The sequence below is a fragment of the Saimiri boliviensis genome, chromosome 11 (genome assembly GCF_048565385.1).
Source record: "Saimiri boliviensis isolate mSaiBol1 chromosome 11, mSaiBol1.pri, whole genome shotgun sequence".
Classification (NCBI taxonomy): Eukaryota; Metazoa; Chordata; class Mammalia; order Primates; family Cebidae; genus Saimiri; species Saimiri boliviensis.
The window spans coordinates 40,355,158-40,377,078 of record NC_133459.1 but is presented as its reverse complement, the minus strand read 5'-3'; the positions used below and the strand labels follow the sequence as shown (position 1 = coordinate 40,377,078).

Below are 21,921 nucleotides of genomic sequence, written 5' to 3'. Positions count from 1 at the left end.
AGTGCCCGACATATAGTAGGTTCTTGGTAAATATTTGATGAGTGAATAAACAGCCAGTTGTCCTAGTGCTTTTGTTTAAATAATCCATCCTTTCTCTGCTAATTTGGAATTCCATCTTTGACAGCCTTTTCTTCCATAGGTTATTCTGTAGTTATTAGAGTCTACGTAGCTTTTCTCCCTCTTCATCAGTTTTACATTGTGTAATTTTCTAGAAAATCATCTACTTGTAAATTCATTGACAAAGTTACGTATCAAATTCTCTTAAATTTTTCGAATGTTCGTGTGTATGTTTCCATCAGCTTTCTTAATGCTTATTTGTGACTTTGCCATTGCTGGTAGTCAGTTTGCCAGTGGTTTGTCCATTTTGTTGGTCTTCTCAGAAAGCTTAGTTTGCAATTTGTGGTTGCTGTCATTTTCTCATTTGTTTATTTTATTTTCAACTGTATTCATTTCTTCTAGATTACTTTGGTTTATTTCATTTTTTTAGCTTCTTGGATTATGTGCCTAACTCATTTAGTTTCAACCTTTCTTAATTTATTGTGAAAACATTTAAGCTTTGTATTTTTCTCTAGATTCAGCTTTGATTGCACTACACAGATTTTGAAGAGTAGAGTTCTCAATATTGTACATTTATAATTATCCTATGACAGCTTTGCTGTCCTCTGATTCAAGAGTTTTTTAGAAAAGCATTTTTAAATTGTCATGTGCATCATTTGTTTATGTATTTTTTGCTGTTTGTTAACGTCTAATTTTATTTCATCAAGAACTGAGGCTGTGGCCTGTACAATTTGTACATTTTGGAATTTGAGATTTTCTTGCAGTCTAGTACAAGGACATTTGAGAAAAAGTGTTTTCTCTATTTCTTGAATATATATGAAGTTAAACTTACTAACTATATCTTCAAACCCTTTGTATTCTTCTTTGGAGGTTACTTATACCATCAAATTTCAAATAATAATGCTCAAGGCATTTCCTGTTCCTTCTTTACTTTCTCCTTGTGGTTCCAAGAATGTCTTATTTTATACATTTTGTGGTTCTTTGTTTATGATGAGAGTAAAACTTAATGATTTTTTTTTTTTTTTTTTTTTTTTGAGTCGGAGTCTCCCTCTGTTGCCGAGGCTGGAGTGCAGTGGCATAATCTCGGCTCACTGCCACCTCCGCCTCCCGGGTTCAGGCCGTTCTCCTGCCTCAGTCTCTTGAGTAGCTGGGACTACAGGCACGTGCCACCATGCCTGGTTAATTTTTTGTATTTTTAGTAGAGACGGGGTTTCACCATGTTGACCAGGATGGTCTCTATCTCCTGACCTCGTGATCCACCCGACTCAGCCTCCCAAAGTGCTGGGATTACAAGTGTGTGCCACCATGCCCAGCCAAAAGTTCATGATTTTTGTATATTCTTGGAGAAATAGAGTCTTTAGCAATATAAAAAGCCCCACTTTAGTGTATTTAATTAACATTTTGCATTTTTTCTGATATTAATATTGACTTTCTCACATTATTTTTGCTTCCATTTGCTTTTTTCCATTTATTTGGTTTCAATCTTTTTTGTCAATTTGTTTTAAGTATGTTATTTCCAGACAGCATATGGGTGGATTTTCTTTTTCCTTTTATCCAGCCTGGTCTCTTAATTTAAAGTAATTTAGTTTATTCACATTATTGTATCTTTTGTCATCTTATTTTATGTCTTTTGTTTATTATACTTTTTCTTTCCTGTTTAAATTTTCCTTTCCCAACTCTTGGCTAAATTAATAGAATTTTCTTTCTTTCTCCCTTCCCCTCTCCCCACACAGCAGTTTAAATCTTACTTTTCTTCTAGAAATGGTTAGTTTTTACACAAATTTCTCTATTCGTGTCAAGAATCAAATGGTGTCTAATTCCCAACAAGATAGAATCGTGATTATCAACATTTGTTGAGACTTGACTTCACGTTGTTCTGCTTTTATTATTTCTCCCTGTTTCTTGTATATCCTGTCTTGTCCTTTTTTGAATTACTTACTCTGGTACAATTCTTATTTCCTTGGAGTAATTCCTTGAGTAATTTTTTTTTTAAGAAAAGATGTGTGGGTGGTGGGTGGCACACTATTTTAGTACTTCTCTCTGGCTTTGAGACTTGGCTGAGTAACGGAGCTAAGGGTTTAACCCCTTTTCCTCCAAGCTGGGAAATCTTTGCCCTGTTGTAAATGATGCAGATATCAAGTTGAATGTCACTCTGATTCCCAGCATTTTTGTAAAGACTGTCAAATCCCAGCTCCCCAGATATCATCAACACAACTTGTTGGTAAGGCAAAGCTGAGTTTATTATTCACTTGGTGAAGGGAGGCCAGCAATTTCAGGGAGCTTTGGCATGTCTGGGAGGAGGGAGGCAAGGCTGGGTTTTCTGAAGACTGGAAGTTTCCTTTAAGATGGGCATGTCAGTGTGAGGGCTTGGTTAGGGTTGTATAAGGAACACAGTAGTCTGGGACTCGTGGAAGCCATGAGGTGAGGAGTTTTGAGCCCAGGCAAGGGGTTCAAAGAATCCTAGAGCACCAGCTGTTGATTGTAGAGTAGATGGGTCCTTCAGGGGGTTTCTGTGATGAACAGTCAAGCCATTTGCCAGAGATAGAGGCTCCTGGGATACTAAAATCATGCAGTTAAAGCCAGAAAGGTGTGTGGGAAGGTACTTTCTGCTCCCAGTACCCCCCTGCCCAGCTCCCACTTCTGTCTCTTTGGAAACTCAGAGGACCCACTCTTTTTGGGGGTGTTTCAGGACCCCCCTCCAGCCTGCCCTGCCATGGAGGAGCTCTGAGCAAGTCCTGGGGTGCCTGGCAGGTGGGCCCTCCCTGCCCAGCGAGGTGAGGCCAGCTTCACTCTGACTAGATTTCCTGTCGCTCCCACTCGTCTGTTTTCTGTCAAACTTTCTGGCCAGCTGGTGCTACTGTGGATCTGGTCTTATTTGTACGTTTCTCCTTTTATTTCAGGGACATTGCAGGGAGGAGAGGGAGATAGATGGGCTCAGTTTGCCATTTAGGCCCTTAGGTGTGTGACGTTTTCTGGCGACCGGGACACGAGTGTGGTGGGTGGCCCTCTGACCTGCCACAGGGGAGGAGACTGTGGGCAGTCGGTGACACCAGCCTCACGCCTACAGCCCAAAGAGTCTCTCTCCTTCCACCTGATCCTTTCTCCTCAAGCCACACCCCTCATCCCAGCTGTATGACCTCGCTGATGAAAATGACCTCACTCCACAGCACCACCACATCCAGGCCACTTCATCTGTCAAACCCTCGTGCTCCGGCCCCGGCCCAGCACCTCCCACTGTCACCGCCCCTCACCTCCAGCCATGTGGACAGCATGCAATTTCCTTGAACATTATGGCCATCTGGGGGTCCTCTGTCTCTTCTTACACAACTCCCTTTGTTTTAAATATCCTCTTTATTTTTTCTCTCTCTCACACATTCAGACACCATCAAAATTGACTTCGCCTACTCCATGCTCCCCTTGAAGACAGGGACTAAATCTTTGCCATCTATTAACACTGGCACCTACAGCCCGGCTCGACCCAAAATAGGCATTTGAGTGCACACCTGTTAAATGAATGAACGACCATATTGGGCGCTAAGGAGAATTGTTTCACCCTGACTGTGTGTGGCCGGCCACACTCGGGGTGAGGGAGTGAGTCAGACTGACCTTGCCTGAGCTGTGTGCAATCTAGAAGGGCTTAGAGCACTGGCTGAGCACAGTGGATGCTGTTATTTATATTAGGAGAGACACAGCAAATGTACTTTGGGTATTCTGGGGAGGCAGAACTTAGGTCCAATTTTGTGGGAGCTGGCTGAGCCTTCTGAGGAAGATGGGCAGGATTCAGCCAGGTAGGTACGATTGCGGAGGGAGAGAGTAGCGTTCTGTGCAGAAGAGACTGAGCCAAGCTCAGAGGGGAGGAAACCATGGATTGTGTTTGTAGAATAGCATGTTCTGAGAAGTGAGTGTTTCCACACTGGGAGGAAGAGAGCACAGCCATTTTGATTAATAACTGCAATCTACTGGAGGGCATGAGGTCAGATTGAGGAGGATGGAAACCCACAGAGTAGTGAGAAGTTGGGCTGGTTTGGGCGGCAGAATCAGGAGCTGACTGAGAGAGCCACAGTGCAAGGCTCTCCACTCTGCGGTGGTGTGACGCTGCCCTGGGTGTAGGATGGGGCTGGCCGGGTTTCATAGCAGCAGGTACATGTATGCTCTGTGGGAATCAGCAGTGTGATTTGGTTACCGAACACGATTCTGAGGCTGTGTGAATAAAAAGCGTGATGCCCAAGAGGAGAAGGGTGACAGTGCCCCAGGCCTGTGTGCAGGGTCCAGACCCAGATTATTGGGTTCCACTCTGAGCTAATATTCAGAGCAATTGCATGGGCCATGCCAGGTGTTGTTCCAGCCCCTTTCCATGTACAGAGTCGTTAAAGTACGGACCCTGGGAGGCACTCACCATTTTTAGCTTCCCTTGCTAGCCACAGCAAACCAAAGCAACTTTCTAAAGCTTCAGAGGTCAGAAATGGAAGGGCTGGATTTGAACCCAGGTATACCTGGCCCTGGAAGCCACATTCCCATCCATCCCACTACACTGCCCGGAGAAGGCAAACCAGAGCATCATCCAAAGAGCACAGCGTGAATGTGACACGCCATGCCACCACTGACTGAAACAACTTGGGCTTTCTAGTTTACAAAGCACCTTCCTCTGTATTTCCTTATTTGATCCTTACAATCTCCGACCGATCCTCATTTGTGTATTTCATTTGGGAATCACTGTTGAGCTCTGCCCTGACACAGACCTCCATTGTCCTGTTTTATTTTGTGATTTGGGGACTACAATGTGCTTTTATGTCTGTTATTGTACTTCGTTGCTACCATGCCTGAATATGAGTCACTTTTCCAGGCTGTATTAGTTTTCTCTTACTGCATAACAAATTACTTTCAATTTAGTGACTTAGAATAAGACCCATTGTTAGCTCACGGATCTTTAGGGCAGAAGTCTGGTAGAGAGTGGCTGGATTCTCTGCTCCAGGCTGAATCAAGGTGTTGGTGGGCTGGGTTCTCATCTGGAAGCTCTGGGGAACATTCTGCTTTCCAGGCTCATTCAGTGTGTTGGCGTGACTCAGTTCCCTGCAATGGTGGGACTGAGGTCCTGTTTTTCGCTGGTCATCAGCTGGTGTTGCTCTTAGCCACTGGAAGCTGTGGGCCAGTCCTTTCCACACAACTCAACATCTTCAAGGTGGTGAGGGTATGGTGAAGCCTTCTCCAGATCCTAATCTTCTCTGACTTCCTCTCCTGTGATTTTTTAGCCACAGAAAACTCCACTTTTAAAACATAATTTCAACATCCGTATTAGATTTGGGGGTACGTGTGCAGTTTTGGGTACACTGTGTGATGCTGAGGTTTGGGGTAGAATGATCCTGTCACCCAGGTAGTGAGCAGAGTACCCAGCAGGTAGTTTTTCAGCCCTTGTCCCTCCCTCTCTCTCCCCCACCCACTAGTTACTAGTGTCTGTCATTCCCATCTTTATGTCCATGTGCGCCCGTTTAGTTCCTACTTATAGGCAAGAACACATGGTATCTGATTTTGATTTTCTCTTCCTACATGAATTCTCTTAGGATAATGGCCTCCAGTTGCCTCCATATTGCTACCAAGGACGTGATTTTGTTCTTTTTTATGACGGCATAATACTCCATGGTATATATGCATCACATTTTCTTTACCTCATCCACCATTGATGGGCACATAGGTTGATTCCATGTCTTTGCTACTGTGAATAGTGCTGGGGTGAACAGACGAGTTCATGTGTCTTTTTGGCAGAACGACTTATTTTCCTTTGTTAGCTCATTTGGGTATATACGCGGTCATGGAACTGCAGGGTCAAACAGTAGTTCTGTTTTCAGTTCTTTGAGACAGTTCCAAGCTGCTTTCCACAGCGGCTGAACTAACTTAATTCCTGCCAACCGCATATAAGCATTCCCTTTTCTCCACAGTCTCGCCAACATCTGTGACTTTTTGCCTTTTTAGTAATAGACATTCCGATTGGTGTGAGATGGTATCTCATTGTGGTTTTGATTGGCATTTCTCTGATGATGAGTGATGCTGAGCATGATTTTCATGTTTGTTGACCACTTGTGTGTCTTCTTTAGAGGAGTGTCTATTTGTGCCCTTGGCCTACTTTTTAATGGGATTATCTGGTTTTTGCTTGTTGAATTGTTTAGGTTCCTTATAGATTCTGAATATTAGATCTTTGTTGGATGCACAGTTTGTGGATATTTTCTCCCACTCTGTAGGTTGTCTGTTTCCTCTGTTGATAGTTTCTTTTGCTGTGCAGACGCTCTTTAGTTTAATTAGGCCCACTTGCGAATTTTTCTTTGTGTTGCAATTGCTTTTGAGGACTTAGCCATAAATACTTTCCCAAGGCCGATGTCCAGAATGGCATTTCCTGCAAACTCTGTTTTAAAAGGGCTTTCATATCAGGTCAGGCCCGGATAATCCCCCACGTTTAAGGTCAGTTGTGCCCTGTAACATGATCTAACCATCCGTCGTATTCACAGTCCTGGGGGTTATGCAGGGCCGGTGTACCAGGGGAACGGGAAATCTTGAGGCCCTCTCAGAATTCTGCCCACCACACTAGTGAAGAAATAGAGGCTCAGAGAAGTTAAGTGTTAGGTGCAAAGTAGGAGGATGTGAGAATCAGGTCCTCCACCAAGTAAAGCCGCTTGGGAGGAGCTGGGGGCTTGATCCTCCAGACCAGGCAGGATTGTTCTGTGTCTAAAAAAGTTGACCAAGAAAGCTCTTTGACCATGTTTCTCAATCATCTCCTGCAGGATCCAAGGAACAAACCCAGCAGCCTCGACCTAATTCATGGAGGAGCCTCGCGGGGTCCCAGCCAAGCAAGCCCGCCCCTCCGGTCGGAAGAGTGGCGCCTAGGAGGAGGGTGGCTGCCGCAGGAGTGGACATGAATGCTGGCTTTCAGAGAGAACAGCGTTTCAGTTTCGGTCATCGGAAGTGGTGCCTTCAGCACAGGTGGGAAACGGGGGCTGTGGCTGAGCATGCTTGCCAGGCGCCATGCTGGGCTGTCTTGCATGAACCTGCTTAGCTCGTCCTCTAAAATGTATTATTGTTATTATTAGTGTTATCATTGCCTTCTTCACGCCTCTGCGAAAATTGTTGTGGAAGTCCTCAGCCTGCCTTGGGCAGGAGTAGATACCTTGAGTTCCAGCGCCTGGCTCCTGCTCTCCCCGGGCTGTCTCCCTTGAAATGCAGCCCTGCCCCCAAGTTCATCGGTTTCCATTCTGCCCTAGCAAAGGACACAACAGCTCTTCTCAAAGGCCCACAGCCCCTCTCAAGGGGCCACAGCCTCCACAAGCCAGTCCGGCTGTGTCCTCTTGAGAGACGGAGCTCCACCCTGTTCTCCCACACAATGGTTCTTGCCTGAAGACCACCCACTGCCCACCCAGTGCCTAGTCAGAGCAGAACCACAGGAGTTAGAGACATCGCAGCAGGTCTTTAGTCCCCTTTCTCACCCACCTGCCCCAGGTGATGAAGGATCGAAAGGATGTCAGGGTTGGGGCAACGATCCTTGGAATTTCAGCAATTTCAAGAGCAAGGCACCGGCTCCCGAGATAGTGATCAGATGGGTCTGGGGAGAGGCCTGGTATCAGCCTATGTTTATATATGCATTTAGATCTTCAGGTATGTGCTGTGGCTTCAGGCTAGATGTTCAGGCTGCAGTACAGGTTGGGTGTGCAGTGTTAGAAGCTCATTGGGTCAAGAACAAGTCCTTGGATGTTTTCTCTGGTGTGGAGAACCACATTCACCCAGAGAGCTGGGGATTAGAGGGAGGATAAAGGTAGGAAGTAAGGAAGGGAGGGACGGAGGGAGGGAGGAAGGAAGGAAGGAAGGAAGGAAGAAAGGAAGGAAGGAAGGGAGGGAGGGGAAGGAAGGAAGGAAGGGGAAGGAAGGAAGGAAGGGAGGGAGTTTTCCGACCCACCTGTGCCCTTTGCATCAGACTCTTAGGGGTTGGGGACCCAGGAATATATGCTGATTCTGTTGCAGCCAAGGCTTGGGGACTCCAGGGCCTCTTTCTGGGGCCCTGGAGATGCTCATCCCGTTCTGTGTTTGGGTCTGTGGACCCAGCTGTGATTTCCAAGGCGACTTTTCCCAGCCTGGCATGCCAGGAGCAGTAACTCTTCCACTTCTCCGAAAGGCGAAGTTTCCTCACTGTATAAAGAAGGGGATGGGGCCACAGGCAGCCCTCGGAAATGGCATCGCTGTTGCTGCCTGGACTGGGGGTGGCTGGGGCCTGGGCCTCTGCCCACAATATGACAGCTTGGGCCTACCAGCCCCAGGCCTCGACCAGAGTCCTCCTGAGGAGGTAAAGAAATCGTTCCCTGGATTCCAAGGAAGAACTGGGCATTGGAGCCTCATTTTGAGAGGGGATGTTTGTTATTGTACTTAACAGTGTAGAACCACCCTGCGTTCAAATCCCAGCCCCGACTCTTACTGGTTGTGCGAGGCACTTACTGGTTTAAGAGGCTAATTGCTCCGTCTCTGCCTCATCCTTCTCACTTGCAAAATGAGACTGGCAGTGATACCCTCCTCACAGGGTTGCTGAGGAAGGCCCCTAGAATGTGGCCAGCCATGTAACAAGGGCTCCCCAAATGAGAGCCAACCTTCTGGCATGTGTGGGCAGTGGGACCACCACCCTGCTCTCCCGGTTGCAGCCCCGTGCCATCTGGCCCCAGTGCTGCGTCCCTGAGGTCAGGGTAAAGCACAGGGTCTGATGCTCCTGCACTGCAAAGACAGGTTCAAGTCCTTCCCAAACCTCAGTGAGTCTGGTCCTGTTGCCCCTGATGTGCACATAAGGAAACTGAGCACAGAGAGGCTGAGGAGCTTCAAGACAGCTACACAGCGGGTAAGCGCCAGAACCTCTGGCTACATAAGACCCAGCACTTTTTTCTCCACCAAGATGCTTCCTGAAGAAAAGCAATGACAGCTTCCAGGATGACGCCTTCCCCAGCAGTATCTACATGTTCATAGGAATCAGTCATGCTATAACTAGTGGGGCCCCTGGCTTGTATCCTAGGGCACTTCCGGGTACCTCGAGGTACTGCTTGTTTCCTTCTGTGCATATTACAGCCACTCAGGGGTCTCATGAGCAGTCTCAGACAGGGTCTGGATTCATTCCGCAAGGTGTACAACAGATTCTTGAACTACCCCAGAAGCAGAAGCCTCTGAGGGATGCAAGCCAGAGATATGGGGGAACCATCCGGGGAGTGCAGATGGGGGGGTCCTCTGCAGACCTGGCATTTCCATCCCCTCCCCAGACTCTCTGTCTGTGTGAGCTCAGCCAGCTGCTTGGAAGAATCTGTAGAGTATGGGACTTGCCCAGAGGGAAATGAGCTGTCAGATCTAGCGAGAAACCTGGCTCCCGCCCCTGCCTGTGCTTTCCCTGGGGAAGAAAGTGCCTGTGATTAATGAGGTGCTGACTTGGTGCTGCTGGAGTCCAGGTGATCGTGGCCACTGCTGTCATGGCCCTCCCCATCACCAGGGAGGAGCTGGGATAGACGGCACCCAGACAAGACGAAGGCATACAGTGCTGCCAACGCCCAGCGCTGGGGAGGGCGGGCGGCCCATCAGCACCATCGGAGGCTTGGGCACCGCTGTGTGGGGAACGACTGAGGGCAGGGAAACGTGGAGTCACAGCCGTTCTTCAGAAGGGGCCTGATGGGGCCTCTCTCCAGAATAAATGCGATTTCTGAATGAGGAACCAGGGAGCAAATCTCATCTGAGATATCCCCATGGATATGGAAGCAATTTCTCAGCAATGAGAAACTTGAGCAGTTTTCAAGCTTTTATAGTCTTACAAGCTATTTTTAAAAGCCAAATCTGGCACTGAATGACAATATATAAAACAGGTTAAAGTGATGGCTTATGAATACATTTATTTTTTAAGTTTGGATTTTTAACATTGTTTAAAGATTCTCATTTTTATTTCTTTTTCTTGTCTTCAAATTATTGCCTTTTAGACTTAGTCTAAGTCAGATGCTAAAGACTTTTTAAATGTGTCTATGTCTATATATATATATATATATATATATATATATATATACACTGTCTTGCTCCGTCACCCATGCTGGAGTGCAGTGGTGTGATCATAGCTTACTGCAGCCTCAAACTCCTGGTCTCAAGGGATCCTCCAACCTTAGCTTCCCTAGTAGCTGAGACTACAGGCATGGACCTCCACACCTGGCTGTTAAGTTTTTGACATTTATTTATTATTTTAACAATTATTTATTATTTATTATGAAAGTTACATTTATTATGTTATTAGCGATGCCTCTGTTTTGATGCACAAACACAGTGAAATCTACGGTACTGGATCAGAAACTGGCAAACTATTGCCTGTGGGCCTAATCCAGGCTGCTGCCTGATTCTGGAAAGTTTTATTGGAACGTAGTCACACCATTTATGTACGCATTATCTATGGCTGCTTGAGACTGTCCCACAAAGTCTAAAGTTTTTACTCTTTGGCCCTTTACAGAAGAAGTTTGCTGACCTCTGTCCTAGATCATCGCTGTACTACTGTATCAGCTGCACTGTCTAATATTCCTTTTTCTTCCTGGTTTCATTTAGCTTGGCTGCAAAGTATTAAGGAATTCCCCCACCCCACCCTGCCCCGAGATGGAGTCTTAGTCTGTTACCCATGCTGGAGTGCAGCAGTGCAATCTCAGCTAACTGCAATGTCTGCCTCCTGGGTTCAAGCGATTCTCCTGCCTCAGCTTCCCAAGTAGCTGGGATTATAGACACCCGCCACCTTGTCAGCTAATTTTTGTATTTTTAGTAGAGACAGGGTTTCACCATGTTGGCCAGGCGGATCTTGAGCTCCTGACCTTGTGATCGTCCACCTTGGCCTCCCAAAGTGTTGGGATTACAGGTGTGAGCCACTGCGCCCAGCCAAGGAATTCTAAATCACATCCATAACATGATGTGAATGGTAACAGATTGTTAACAGCTTACCTTAGAGCCACAGAATGATCTTTAGTTCAACATTATCTGGGCATCTGGGGAGGAGTGGAAAGGAATTCCGATTTGCATCAGTGACAATATCAAACAACTGCTTGAATTCCTTCGTGTTACACACACAAGTCAGACAGGAAGCCCCACAATCATTTATATAATATTTTCATGATAATCCACATAATATATTCTCTTATCATTGAAAGCTTCAGAGTGTACTTGCTTGTATGGTTTTACATAAGCTTACGAAGTCCTGAATTTAAAAAAACACCACCACAAAGATACCTAGTAAAGAGCTTCACTCTTCCTAACTGAAGACACATTTCACACTGAAGGATAAGATCTACCCAGACCTTAATCTGAGGTCTGCACTAACCAAATTAAACCGGCGGCCCTTGTTGGCTGTACTCGGTGTGTTCCGATGTGCTGTAGAACATGTCTGAATGTGTGTAAGTGCTCGTTTTCTGTTGAACTAGGGGTCAAACTGAGTTTTAGAATAGCATTCTTATGGAACATTTGAAGAGCCTCTGAAACACTTCCATGGATCACAATTTGGAGACAGCTCCTTCAGCAAATATTGGTGGTTCTCATTTTTGTACTTGAGGATAATGGAGGGGCCACAGATGCCGAGAGTTGGGGTGAAGGAAAAGAGATGGGGAGGGGAGAAGTTGAGGCGATGCTGTGGAGAGTGGGGTCAGTGGTGGAAACGGTACTCTGACAACCCAGGGAGGCCATGTGAGCTTCTGCTGAGGCGTGGGATGTCTCCTAGCAATTGCGGATGAGCAAACTCAGCTCCTGGGGCTGCTTTAAGGACCTCTAGCCAGCGCCCAGGAAGAAAAGGTGCAGAAGAGCATGGAGCAAGGTAACGTGTGCAAAGAAGTGGGGGATGGGGAGCATACAAGTCACTTCTGATCGGCATGCAAAGAGCCTCTGCGGCCACTCAGCAGGTCAAGGTGTGAGGCAGAGGGGAGGGAAAAGGACAGCAGAGGGGCCGGGAGGGTTAGCGTGCCAAGCCAGGGCTGGCACAGGAGGAGGAGCGCCTGGAGCATGGGCAGTGTTTGTGAGTGACCGGCGTGGGATCAGATATCAGGGCCCCAGGGTGGTGGTGGCTGGGAGTGGACACTGGCCTTCGGCCTTCGAGGCAGAGCCCACAGATCCAGGAATGAAACCCAGGAGTCCTGACTTCCCGGCAGCCTGCCCTTCTCTCAGTGGGTACAAGGAAGAAAGCCAGGCCTGGTGGTTTGGGGAGACCATGGGCTAGACAAGCCTCAAGGGGATAGAAAAGCCCTGTGCTTTCTGAGGTTGTGCTGCTCACCCCATAGGAAAGGGACATTTTTAGGTTTTAAAAGGATGACCTCATTTTTTTTTCTTATTTACTTAGCCGTGTTTGTTTATATAGCCCTTTAAAAATAGCAAGTGTGTGCTAAGCTTAGTGCGCTCTCTCCCACCACCAGTGGCAGAGCCACTGTGCGGGGAGAGACACCTTTTTATCTAAGAGAGGGGCAGCCTTGTTTCCGAGGACAGATGGGAGCAAAACGGGACAGGTAGGAAGTTTCGTGGTTTCTCGTGTCGCTTCTCCAAAATAGCCACACTGCTGCCTCCCACTTCCTGCCTGACTCGGCCAGGGTAGATTTTCTCCCTTAGAGGATTTGTGTTCTGTGTATTCCCAGGGAGGCTCGAAGAGATCGGTTGCCAAAAACATGCTCTATCCTGAAGCCCTGGAGCTTGAGGGCCCCAGCTCAGGTTCGCACCTCTGGGTTTGCATCTGGGCTCTGCCGCATACTTGCCGCGTAACCTCGGGCAAGTGCCTTCACTTCTCTGTGCCTCATCAGTAGGGTGGAGATAACAGCTCTGGCTATATCAGCAGTTCCTGTGCGGATTAAATGAATAGGTGGAAAGGGCACAGCCCAGTGTGGGCACACAGCGACTCTTAATGAATCTCTTGATAAAAAACAGCAATGTTGTTGTTGATCTCCATGCCCTACGTGGACAACTGTACCAGGCTCCCAGCCACCTTCCCTTTCCCGTGGCTTGCCTCTTCCAGCCCATCCCAACATCATCCCAGAGTGACAGAAAAGTAAAACACAGATCTGACCCTGCTGTCTGCTGCTTAAGATCCACCCAGAGCTTCCAATGCCTGTGGCAGGAAGGAGCATTCTTCTGCTCTGAATGGCCAGATAGTATTTTAACCTCCGCAGGCCACATAGTCTCTCTTGACTGTCATTGCAGCCTGGAAGCAACCACAGATAATATGTAAAGAATGGGCGTGGTTGTGTTCCAGTAAAATTTTCTGTATGAAAACAGGCAGCGGGCTGGGTTTGCCAACCCTTCACCTACAGGATGAATCCAGACCCTTAGCTCAGCGTTCCCAGTGCAGCCTGTTCCTGTCCTCGCCATCCTTCTTCCTCCCCACCCCTGCTTCTGTGCAGAACATGTCACATTTTAATCCTTTGCGTGTGCTGCTCCCTCTTTCTGGGTTTTCCTTCCCTGCCCGAGTGCCCCTCCCCCATGGCATTAGGACCCTTGCTCCAGGATTCTGTGGTACCCTGTCTTTACTTCTATTCTGGTCATATCTGTAAGTCCGGTCTGTCTTTGCCATGAGAGGAGCTCCCCTCTAGGCAGGGATTCAGCCTTCCTCTTCTCACACCCAGCAAGGTGCTATATAGGTTCTGCAGGTGCTCAGTAAGTATTTGCTATTGAACACAAGGATCTGCAAGATGGATGGCTGGCTTCAGTGAGCTCATAGTTGGCTTAGGAAGTTAGGATATGAGCTAGTCAAATGCCAGCCAGCAATCCAGTCAGGAAATGATCATGGCCCATGTGTTTGTCCCTAACTCATGTCAAGTGGTGATTTTGAGCTTGATGGAGGAAAGTAAAGGCATTTGAGTTGGATGTTGCAGGGTGGGAAAGAGACTTGCAGGGATAGGGAGGTCAGGAGGCCTTTCCAAGTTGGGGAAATCATGAGAGAAGAGCAGGCCTGACCAGGCCTGGGGAGCTTAAGCCTATAATCACAGCTTCTTGGGAGGCTGGGGCAGGAGGATCACCTGAGCCTAAGAGTTTGAGACTAGAATGGGAAATGTAGTGAGACCTCATCTCAAAAACTAGAAAAATAAAAATTTAGCCCGATTTGGTGATCATACTCCTGTAGTCCTAGATACTGAGGCAGAGGGAGGTGGATTGCCTAAGCCCAGGAGATGGAGGCTGCAGCGAGCTGTGATTACGCCACTGCACTGCAGCCTGAGGGACGGAGTGAGACCCTGTCTCAAAAAACAAAACAAAACAAAAGAAGAAGAGCAGGCTCACTGCTGGGCTCAGGGTGGGGGGTGGACAGACTGGCTGCAGGTACGGGCCCTCCCTTGGAGACAGAGAGGACCAACGCTGGAAAGCAGGGCGAGGGTTTCATCAGTGAGTCGGGGCTGGTGAGGAAGCTTAGACTTTACCCTGTGAGCCAGAATTGCTCCAAGTGTAGTCCACACGCCCTCCCATAACAGAATTACCTGGAGTTTCTTTAAAATGCAGATTACAGGGCTCTGTCCCATACTGGAGGCCAGGAGACTAACAGGGGTCAAGGCCATGGTCTGTGGGAGGAAGAGGCTGAAGCATGGCTACAGGTGCACCACTAGCATTATTCAGACTGGTGTCATCTGTGGGAAGCCGGGTGATGGCTTTCCCAGCCGGACTGGGGACAAGTGAAGCAGGAATGAATACTCCTCCCAAAGGGCAGATGGGAACACCCAAGCTCAGATGTGGCCAGTGACTTGCCCAGGGTCACATTGTCACTCACTTGCAGGGTTGGGGCTGACCAGTTCTGCAACAGGCTTCCTCTCCCAAGCTCAGGGCCTCAGGGGTCCTGGAGGTGCCGCAGGTGGAGGAACAGGCCGAGGCAAATGCGCCTGTCCCCAGCACTGCCTGGTGCACAGTAGCGGTTGGTCAGTTATTGTTGAATGAATGAGGGTTTCTGTTTGCTCGAGGGAAAGGGCAGGGGTGGAGGGTGAGTGGATGGGTGAATGGGTGCTATGGGGGCAAAGGAGAGCGGAGTTGAGAGGTAGCTCTAGTGTTGCAAGCCTGAGGGTTTTCCAGAGACTGAGCGGGAGAAAAGATGGGCGTGGCGCTGAGCATGCTGAGCATACCGAATGTGAGAGCCGCAGGAAACGCGGGACTGGGGAGCACTGGGCGGGCAGGTGATGTCTCCAGCTGTGCGATCTGCGCCCCAGTCAAAGCGAGCAGTGCAGAGAGAGAAAATCCGGGGATTAGAGACCAAAGCCTGAGGACTGAGCACAGGCATCCAGGAAGAAAAGGCTTGGGTGAAAGAGTCAGAGAAGTGCTCAGGCAGGTGAGGACAGAGGCAGGGCAGGGTGGGAGCACCAGAAGAGGGAGATTTGAGAACAGCCAGTCACCTAGGCAACTTAGTTTGGGTTGCTCTTTAGAGTAGAGCCGGCTAACCTAAAAGAAATTATGTCATGGGTAAATAAAAATGTCAATCCAAATGTCACTGAAATCACGAGTTTCTGTTTGCTTGGGATTTGTGCTCCCGGCCAGCGTAGCTGCAGGTGTGGGAGGAGGAGACCGGCCCCGCCTGTGCCACCTGTCAGGACAGGCCCTGTCGTCTTGCCACTGTGCGGGCTCTGTTTGGCCTGCCTCCTTGGGATCGTTTCGGTGCTCCCGAGCCTTTGTCATCCTGTCCTGTGTCTGCCTTAGCACCTTTCCCCCTTTCCTTCCATCTCTTTTATTCATCCAACAGAGCTATTCTTGGGACTGAAGCTTGTTCAAAGAACTCAGCTGTGGTCCCCAAACCCAGCAGGGTCAGTGAATCACCCACTAGAGAGCTTGAAACGTGGAGATGGAGATACCTACACATGCAAATTCAGGACGCCTAAAAGCAGGGAGTGGCCAGCCAGGCCTGGGTGCTCACTGTAGCCTAATCTGAGCAGCCTCTCTGGGACTACCTCTGTGAATTTCCTATTCTGGAGCTGCTCCACTGGGGCTGCTAGGGGGGCGGGGGACTGAGGCCCAGGGATCTGAGTGTTTCTTCCATATGGCTCCAGAAATATAGCATCCGGGCAGTCTCCCCGCTGACCCACCTGGAGCCTTGCCTCCCCTCCACTGAACCTACATATGCCACTAAACTCGTCCCCTCCCCCACTCCTAACACAGACACACCAGTCAAGTGACACCACAGCCGCCATCACTATCCTCATCCATCCTCCAAGAGGTAAGTCATCAACCCTACTTAGACATAAGGGGTCAAGCACCGTTCTGGGTGACAGAGCACAAAACATCTGCCTCTTGGAGTTTTATTCTGGTAGGGAAATAAACAAACATATTGTCAGTATACACACATGCACACTCTATAAACTGTATGTTTTCTGAGATCTTAAGTATGTAAGTGCATGTAAAATAAACATAAAGATATTATCTTCTCCTTAAGTAACATACATAGTATGTGGCAAGGTGGCAGTTGGGAAAGGAATAGGGGGCACAGGGGCTGGCAGGTTGTCGAGGTCTGGAAATCAGGCAGTCAGGATGGGTGGAGAAGGTGGCATCTGAGTTAGGAGCTGAGGGAGGTGAGGATCAAGTGCTGGGGGTATCAGAGAAGAGTATTCCAGGCGGAGACAGGATCAGCTTGGTGGGAACAGCAAGGAAGCTGGGGTGGCTGGAGGAATGGAGGTGGGGGCACAGGAACAGAGGAGGCTGGAAGGGAGGCGGGCACAGCATCCAGAAGCCCTGGGAGGCCTGAGCAGAGGAGTGGGCTGTCCTGCCGAAGTCCTGTGGAGGCTGCCCCAGAGGCCCGAGGCCAGCTAGGAGGTGGTGATGTGACAGATCAGGGAGGAGGTGATAGAGTCTCACACTAGGGTGGCAGCTTCGGAGGCCTTGAGGAGGAGTCTGATTCCAGCTCCATTCTGAGGTCGAGCCAACATGATTTGCTGACAGATGGGATGTGAGGTATAAGAGAAAGAGTTCTGAGAGGGAAGCCAGGCTGACTGACACACGTGTCCAGTCTTCCCTAAGACTCGTCAACTTCTCCAAGCCTCAGTTTCCTCATCTGGAAAATGGGCCAGGTGGATAGATGACTTCCAAGATCCCTATTGGCTTGGGAAACTCATCGTTGAACTCAGGTCAGTAGGGCCTGTGGTGGTCAGGGAAGGCTTTGAAGAAGTGGAGTCGAACTCGGGCTTAAGGAAGGATTCAGACCAGACACCACTGCAGGGGAAAGAACGGCACAGGCGTACCCAGGCAGAGGGTTTCAAGGCCTGTGAGTGGTGCCCGAGGATGGGCGGCAGACGCTGCTGTCGGCGGAGCACTGGGCCTTGGTAGCAGGCTGCCAGAAGCCACAGGGATGGGCACACCAGCTCCTCAACACTACGCCCTTCAGAATAAACCAGCAGGTTCAGGGCCCAAGCACATTTTGCAAACACTGAGGCCCTCAATTTTCAGCATTTTCAGATGGACATGCTTAGGCAGGAAGGAACAAGGCTTGGCTCCTGGCCGGGGAGAGTTAACCTCCTGGCCCAGCATTGCATAACCGCAGAGTCTGCTGAGCGCAAGGAGATTCTTCTGTGTGGCAGCCAGAGTGGCAAGCCTGGTGGCTCCGGGCTCTGGCACCGTCCCGCAGTGGAACAAACAGCCCTCCCTTCCCAGATAATGGCCCTCATTGAGCATTGTGTCCATGGCCAGCGCCCAGCACAGGGCAGCTCAGCCTGGGTAAGTTTCCTCTCTTGGCTGCTTAGCAAAATATTTACACTACGCCTTTCTAGTAAGACAGTTCCGAGGAACCAGCAGGCAGAGAGAGCTGGGGAAACGCACCCACCAGTGACCCTGCTCCCGGCTTAGGGAACTGCTGCTACACACCTAACGACATGTGAGCTTGGTGCGGTCATTGCCCTCCAGGGCTCTTTCGTAAAGTAACACACTCAACGAGGAGATGCCTGGAGGCCTGTCCAGTTCCAAAGCCATTGGCCTCTTCTCTAGCTGAAGAGTGAACTCCAGTTTCTTCTAATGTGGGAGTCGAATTTGGCTGGGCTTTACTATCACACAAGGGGCCCTTTTCTCAGGAAGGCATGTGTGTGATTTGGGAGAGTTGCAGATGAGGAGTCTGAATCCTATCTGCTTGGTTCTCCTGTGCAGCGTGGATGTCAGGAAGCACTGTTGATATCTCCTGTGCAGTCAATACCCCTCTCTATGTATCTTTGACAGGGGAGCAAGGGGCATAAGCCAGGTCCCCCCAGGGTATGCTGCACTTTAAGAAGTATCTGGACCAGTCCTTGGGAACATGCAGCCCTTGCTGTCAGAGGAACATTTCAGGAAACTGGGTAACGGAATACTTGAGAGGCAGACTCGCTGTCCTCAACCACCCCAGGGGTTGTCTGGAGAAAAAGGGTCAGAGATGTTCTGTGTGGTCCCTGGGACAGAATCAAACCAGTGAGTGAAAATCACAGGGCTCATTATTAGGACGATGCCCCAGACAATAGGCCCCATAAGAACTTTAACCAAAACACACACACGTATCCTCTGACCCCTGTTTCTACTTCTGGGAATCTGGCCTATGGAACAATGCATCAGTCTGTAAAGATAGCGTATAAAGGATGTTTGTTGCAAAATTCTAGTAGGAAAAATTAGAAAAACTATACAAACTCAATAGTAGGGAAAATGTAAAGGTGTTCTATCCAACCACAGCCCATCATTTGGTGGTTAACAAGGTTGAAACAGATCCTGTCTCACTGTTTGGAAAGGCAGGATAGTTCAGTGTTTAGAAGCACAGGGTCTGAAGCCAGACAGCCAGGGTTCAGATCCAGATCCCACCACTTACAAACATTGTTGCTCGACCTCCCTGACCATCATTCTCCTCTTTGGTGAAGTGGGGATTGCAATAGTGCCTGTCTTTGAGGCTTGTTAAGAGCAGTAACTGAGTTAATTATGTGACGTGCTTATCACCGTGCCTGATACATGATGACTGCCCAAAACATGTTGGCCTTTAGCCTAGAAATACTGTCCACGGGGAAGGCAGGGTGCTGAGGAGTATACATAAGGTGATACCATTTTTAGAAAAACAAAAATTGAGCCAGGTGCCATGGCACAAGCCTGTAATCTGAGCTACTCAGATGCTGAAGTGGGAGGGTCATTTGAGGCCAGGAGTTTAAGACCAGCCTAGGCAACGTAGTGAGTCCATCTTCAAAAAAAAAAAAAAAAGTCTCCCAATCTTACCCTCATCCCGTACCCTTTTGGAAAAAAGAAAAAGGAATTGCTGCTGCCTCAGGAAGTCAGTGGCCTCTGAGCAGCCTCTAAGGAAGGCTGGAGCCTCAAATGGGAGCTTGGGGCAGTGCCCTTGGCAGTCTCTTCAACCCCAAGACTCTGAGGCTCTGTGTGTCCCTCTTGGAAATCTCCAAGTACATCCTACCCTGCATTTGACTGAACGGGAGAGTCTGCTGTTTGCAAAAATATACATGCCAAGACATGTCCCTTGTGCAGGTAGGGAACAAAGATGTTGGTTGGGGCTTAGTTCTACAGCACTGCCCATTGCCGTGCTGTGGCACTCATCAGTGGAGCCCACGTGATTCCACCTGGGGTGCTCAAAGTTTCCTCCTGGACCCATGGGTTTGTGTGAGCCATGCCAACCGTGACACCACGCCCTGTCTGAAATGGACTGCACGTCGGTCTAGCACGATCACGCTCAGATCCAGCCCCCACATGCTACAGGCTTTGGGAAGAGAGGGAGAGGTGACAGAAGCCCTCCAGCTGGGGTGGGTCTCTTGTGGAAATCAGTCATTTCTTCTCCCCTTTGTTTAAACCACATGCAATGCGGTAGAGAGCCCCATATTAGCAGAGAGAAAACACACTTGTTAAAGGAATCTTGGAGTTACTCATATATTTCACAAATATAAAAAATTTTTAAAATATTTCAGCCAAGCAACAACAAAATAGATGATAAAATAACAAACACTAGTGAGCTCACCACCCTACTTCAAAAGGAAAAAAAAAAAAAAAAAAAAAAGACTTGTCAAATGCAGTGGAAGCCCCTGCATTGCTTCTGAAATGTGGGTCCCTTCCTCCTGTGCTCCCAGAAGTGACCATCATCCTGAACTCAGGGTGACCATCCCACGGTTGTTTTCTGGGTTCACCCTGTCTCCACAAGGCTTGCCATGAAGTTGGGTGAGACCCTGTGCCTCTCTGCCCATAGTCCTTTTCTGTTAGACTCCTTTGGTGAGTTTCAGCCTTTGGTTACCTCTAAATGTCCACCAGTCCGGACACCGTTGCTGGGGAGTCCTGACGCCTGTCCTGTCACTGGCCTTGTGGTCTTGGCCGAGTCCCTTCTCTTCCTTGGGGCCAGAATCTTCACCTGTCAAATGTGGGCTTTAGACCCTCCTTAAGCGCCCTCTAGCTCCAGGCTTGCGTGGCGTAACGGGGAAGCCAGGCCTGCAGGTGGAGATGAGGGGCAGCCCCAGTGCATCCTGGGGTGAGGAACAGGCCAATCTCCCGTGTGCAGGACATAAACCACGAGTAGAAGATGAGCTGATTTTAGGAGAACATGCTGGAAATTCTTTAATTGAAGAGTATAATTATTTTTTTAATTCGATAAAAAAATACTAAGTTGGCAGTTTCTCCCATGTTCCCTATTGCTTAGGAAGAGGCAATGTTTAAACAAGTCAAATTCAAGTCAAAGTAAATTAAACTGTTACATAAACAGCAGTACGATACCATGGCATTATTTCTGACAAAACTTGTAACGGTGGTCACCAAATGGCATGATGTTTCCCAAACAGGAGCTAATGACTTAAAGGGTGGGGCTAATGACTTGAACTGGACTTCTGAGATGCTGGGAGAGCCAATTGCCTAGCTCAGTGCTGGATGGTAGAGCGTCAGAAGTATCGGGAGGATGACTTCATGGAGGGCTCCCTACCTAAAACAGCATGAAAGAAATTTCCTTCAGATCTTAGTGCCAAGAAGAGCTTTGCTTTTTCGGAGGAACTGGCCTGTCTATCATCAGAACACGGAGATCGTGCAGCTAACTGTGTTGCCCTTTTTCCTCTGACTGCTGGGAAGCTGTGTACTAAATCCGTGGCCCCACGTGGGGCCTTCTAAATGACTTCTCCATCTTCTTCCATGCCTTCTGGTCTTTGATTTACCCTGGCTTGATTTTTCATTTTTAAATTTGTGTTGCTATTTTATGTTTGTAAATTACCTCAAATCCTGCTGTGGAATAAAGCAAGTTAAGATTGCAAAAAGATCACGCCTGTAATCCCAGCACTTTGGGAGGCCAAGGTGGGCGGATCACAAGGTCAGGAGTTCCAGACCAGCCTGGCCAATATGGTGAAACCCTGTCTCTACCAAAAATATAAAAATTAGCTGGGTGTGGTGGCAGGCACCTGTAGTCCCAGCTACTTGGGAGGCTGAGGCAGGAGAATCACTTGAACCCAGGAGGCCGAGGTTATAGTGAGCCAAGATATCGTGTCACTGCACTCCAGCCTGAGTGACAGAGCAAGACTCTGCTCCCCCGCCAAAACAAACAAACAAACAAACAAAAAAACACAAAGATTGCAAAAAGACAAAAAAGAGAATAACTAATTAATAAATTGGTGCACAAACAGCACATGACAAAAGCGTGCATGGCTCTACTCAGCCTGCTGGGACTTCCTGCAAGGACCCGAATCCCTGTAGAAATGAGACTTGCCTTAGGCAGAGAGGGCGGGAAAGCACTTGGGACAGCCACCACCTGTTTTGCACCCCTAGATTGGAACCATCCAAGCCCTTGGGACTTGCGCCCCCTGTTGAGCTTTGAGATCATCTCAGAAATGGGACTCTCCCTGCAGACTCAGACCCTTCAGACTCAGGGCTGGTGGCCCTTGACACGCCTCTCTCACCCCCAGAGAACTGCGTTTTCAGGCAGCTGTTCCTTGGGAGGAA

At 48.6% G+C, this 21,921-nt stretch overlaps 1 protein-coding gene across 6 annotated transcripts in view; it reads left to right on the top strand.

Moving 5' to 3' along the window:
• HIVEP3 (HIVEP zinc finger 3) overlaps positions 1 to 21,921 on the top strand; it is a 518,797-nt gene that overhangs the window by 397,316 nt on the left and 99,560 nt on the right. For all 6 annotated transcript variants that reach the window (XM_074380630.1, XM_074380632.1, XM_074380631.1 and 3 more), the window contains one exon: positions 6,828 to 7,026. The gene's annotated coding sequence lies outside the window, so the exon portion shown is untranslated. The remainder of the gene's footprint in view (positions 1 to 6,827; positions 7,027 to 21,921) is intronic.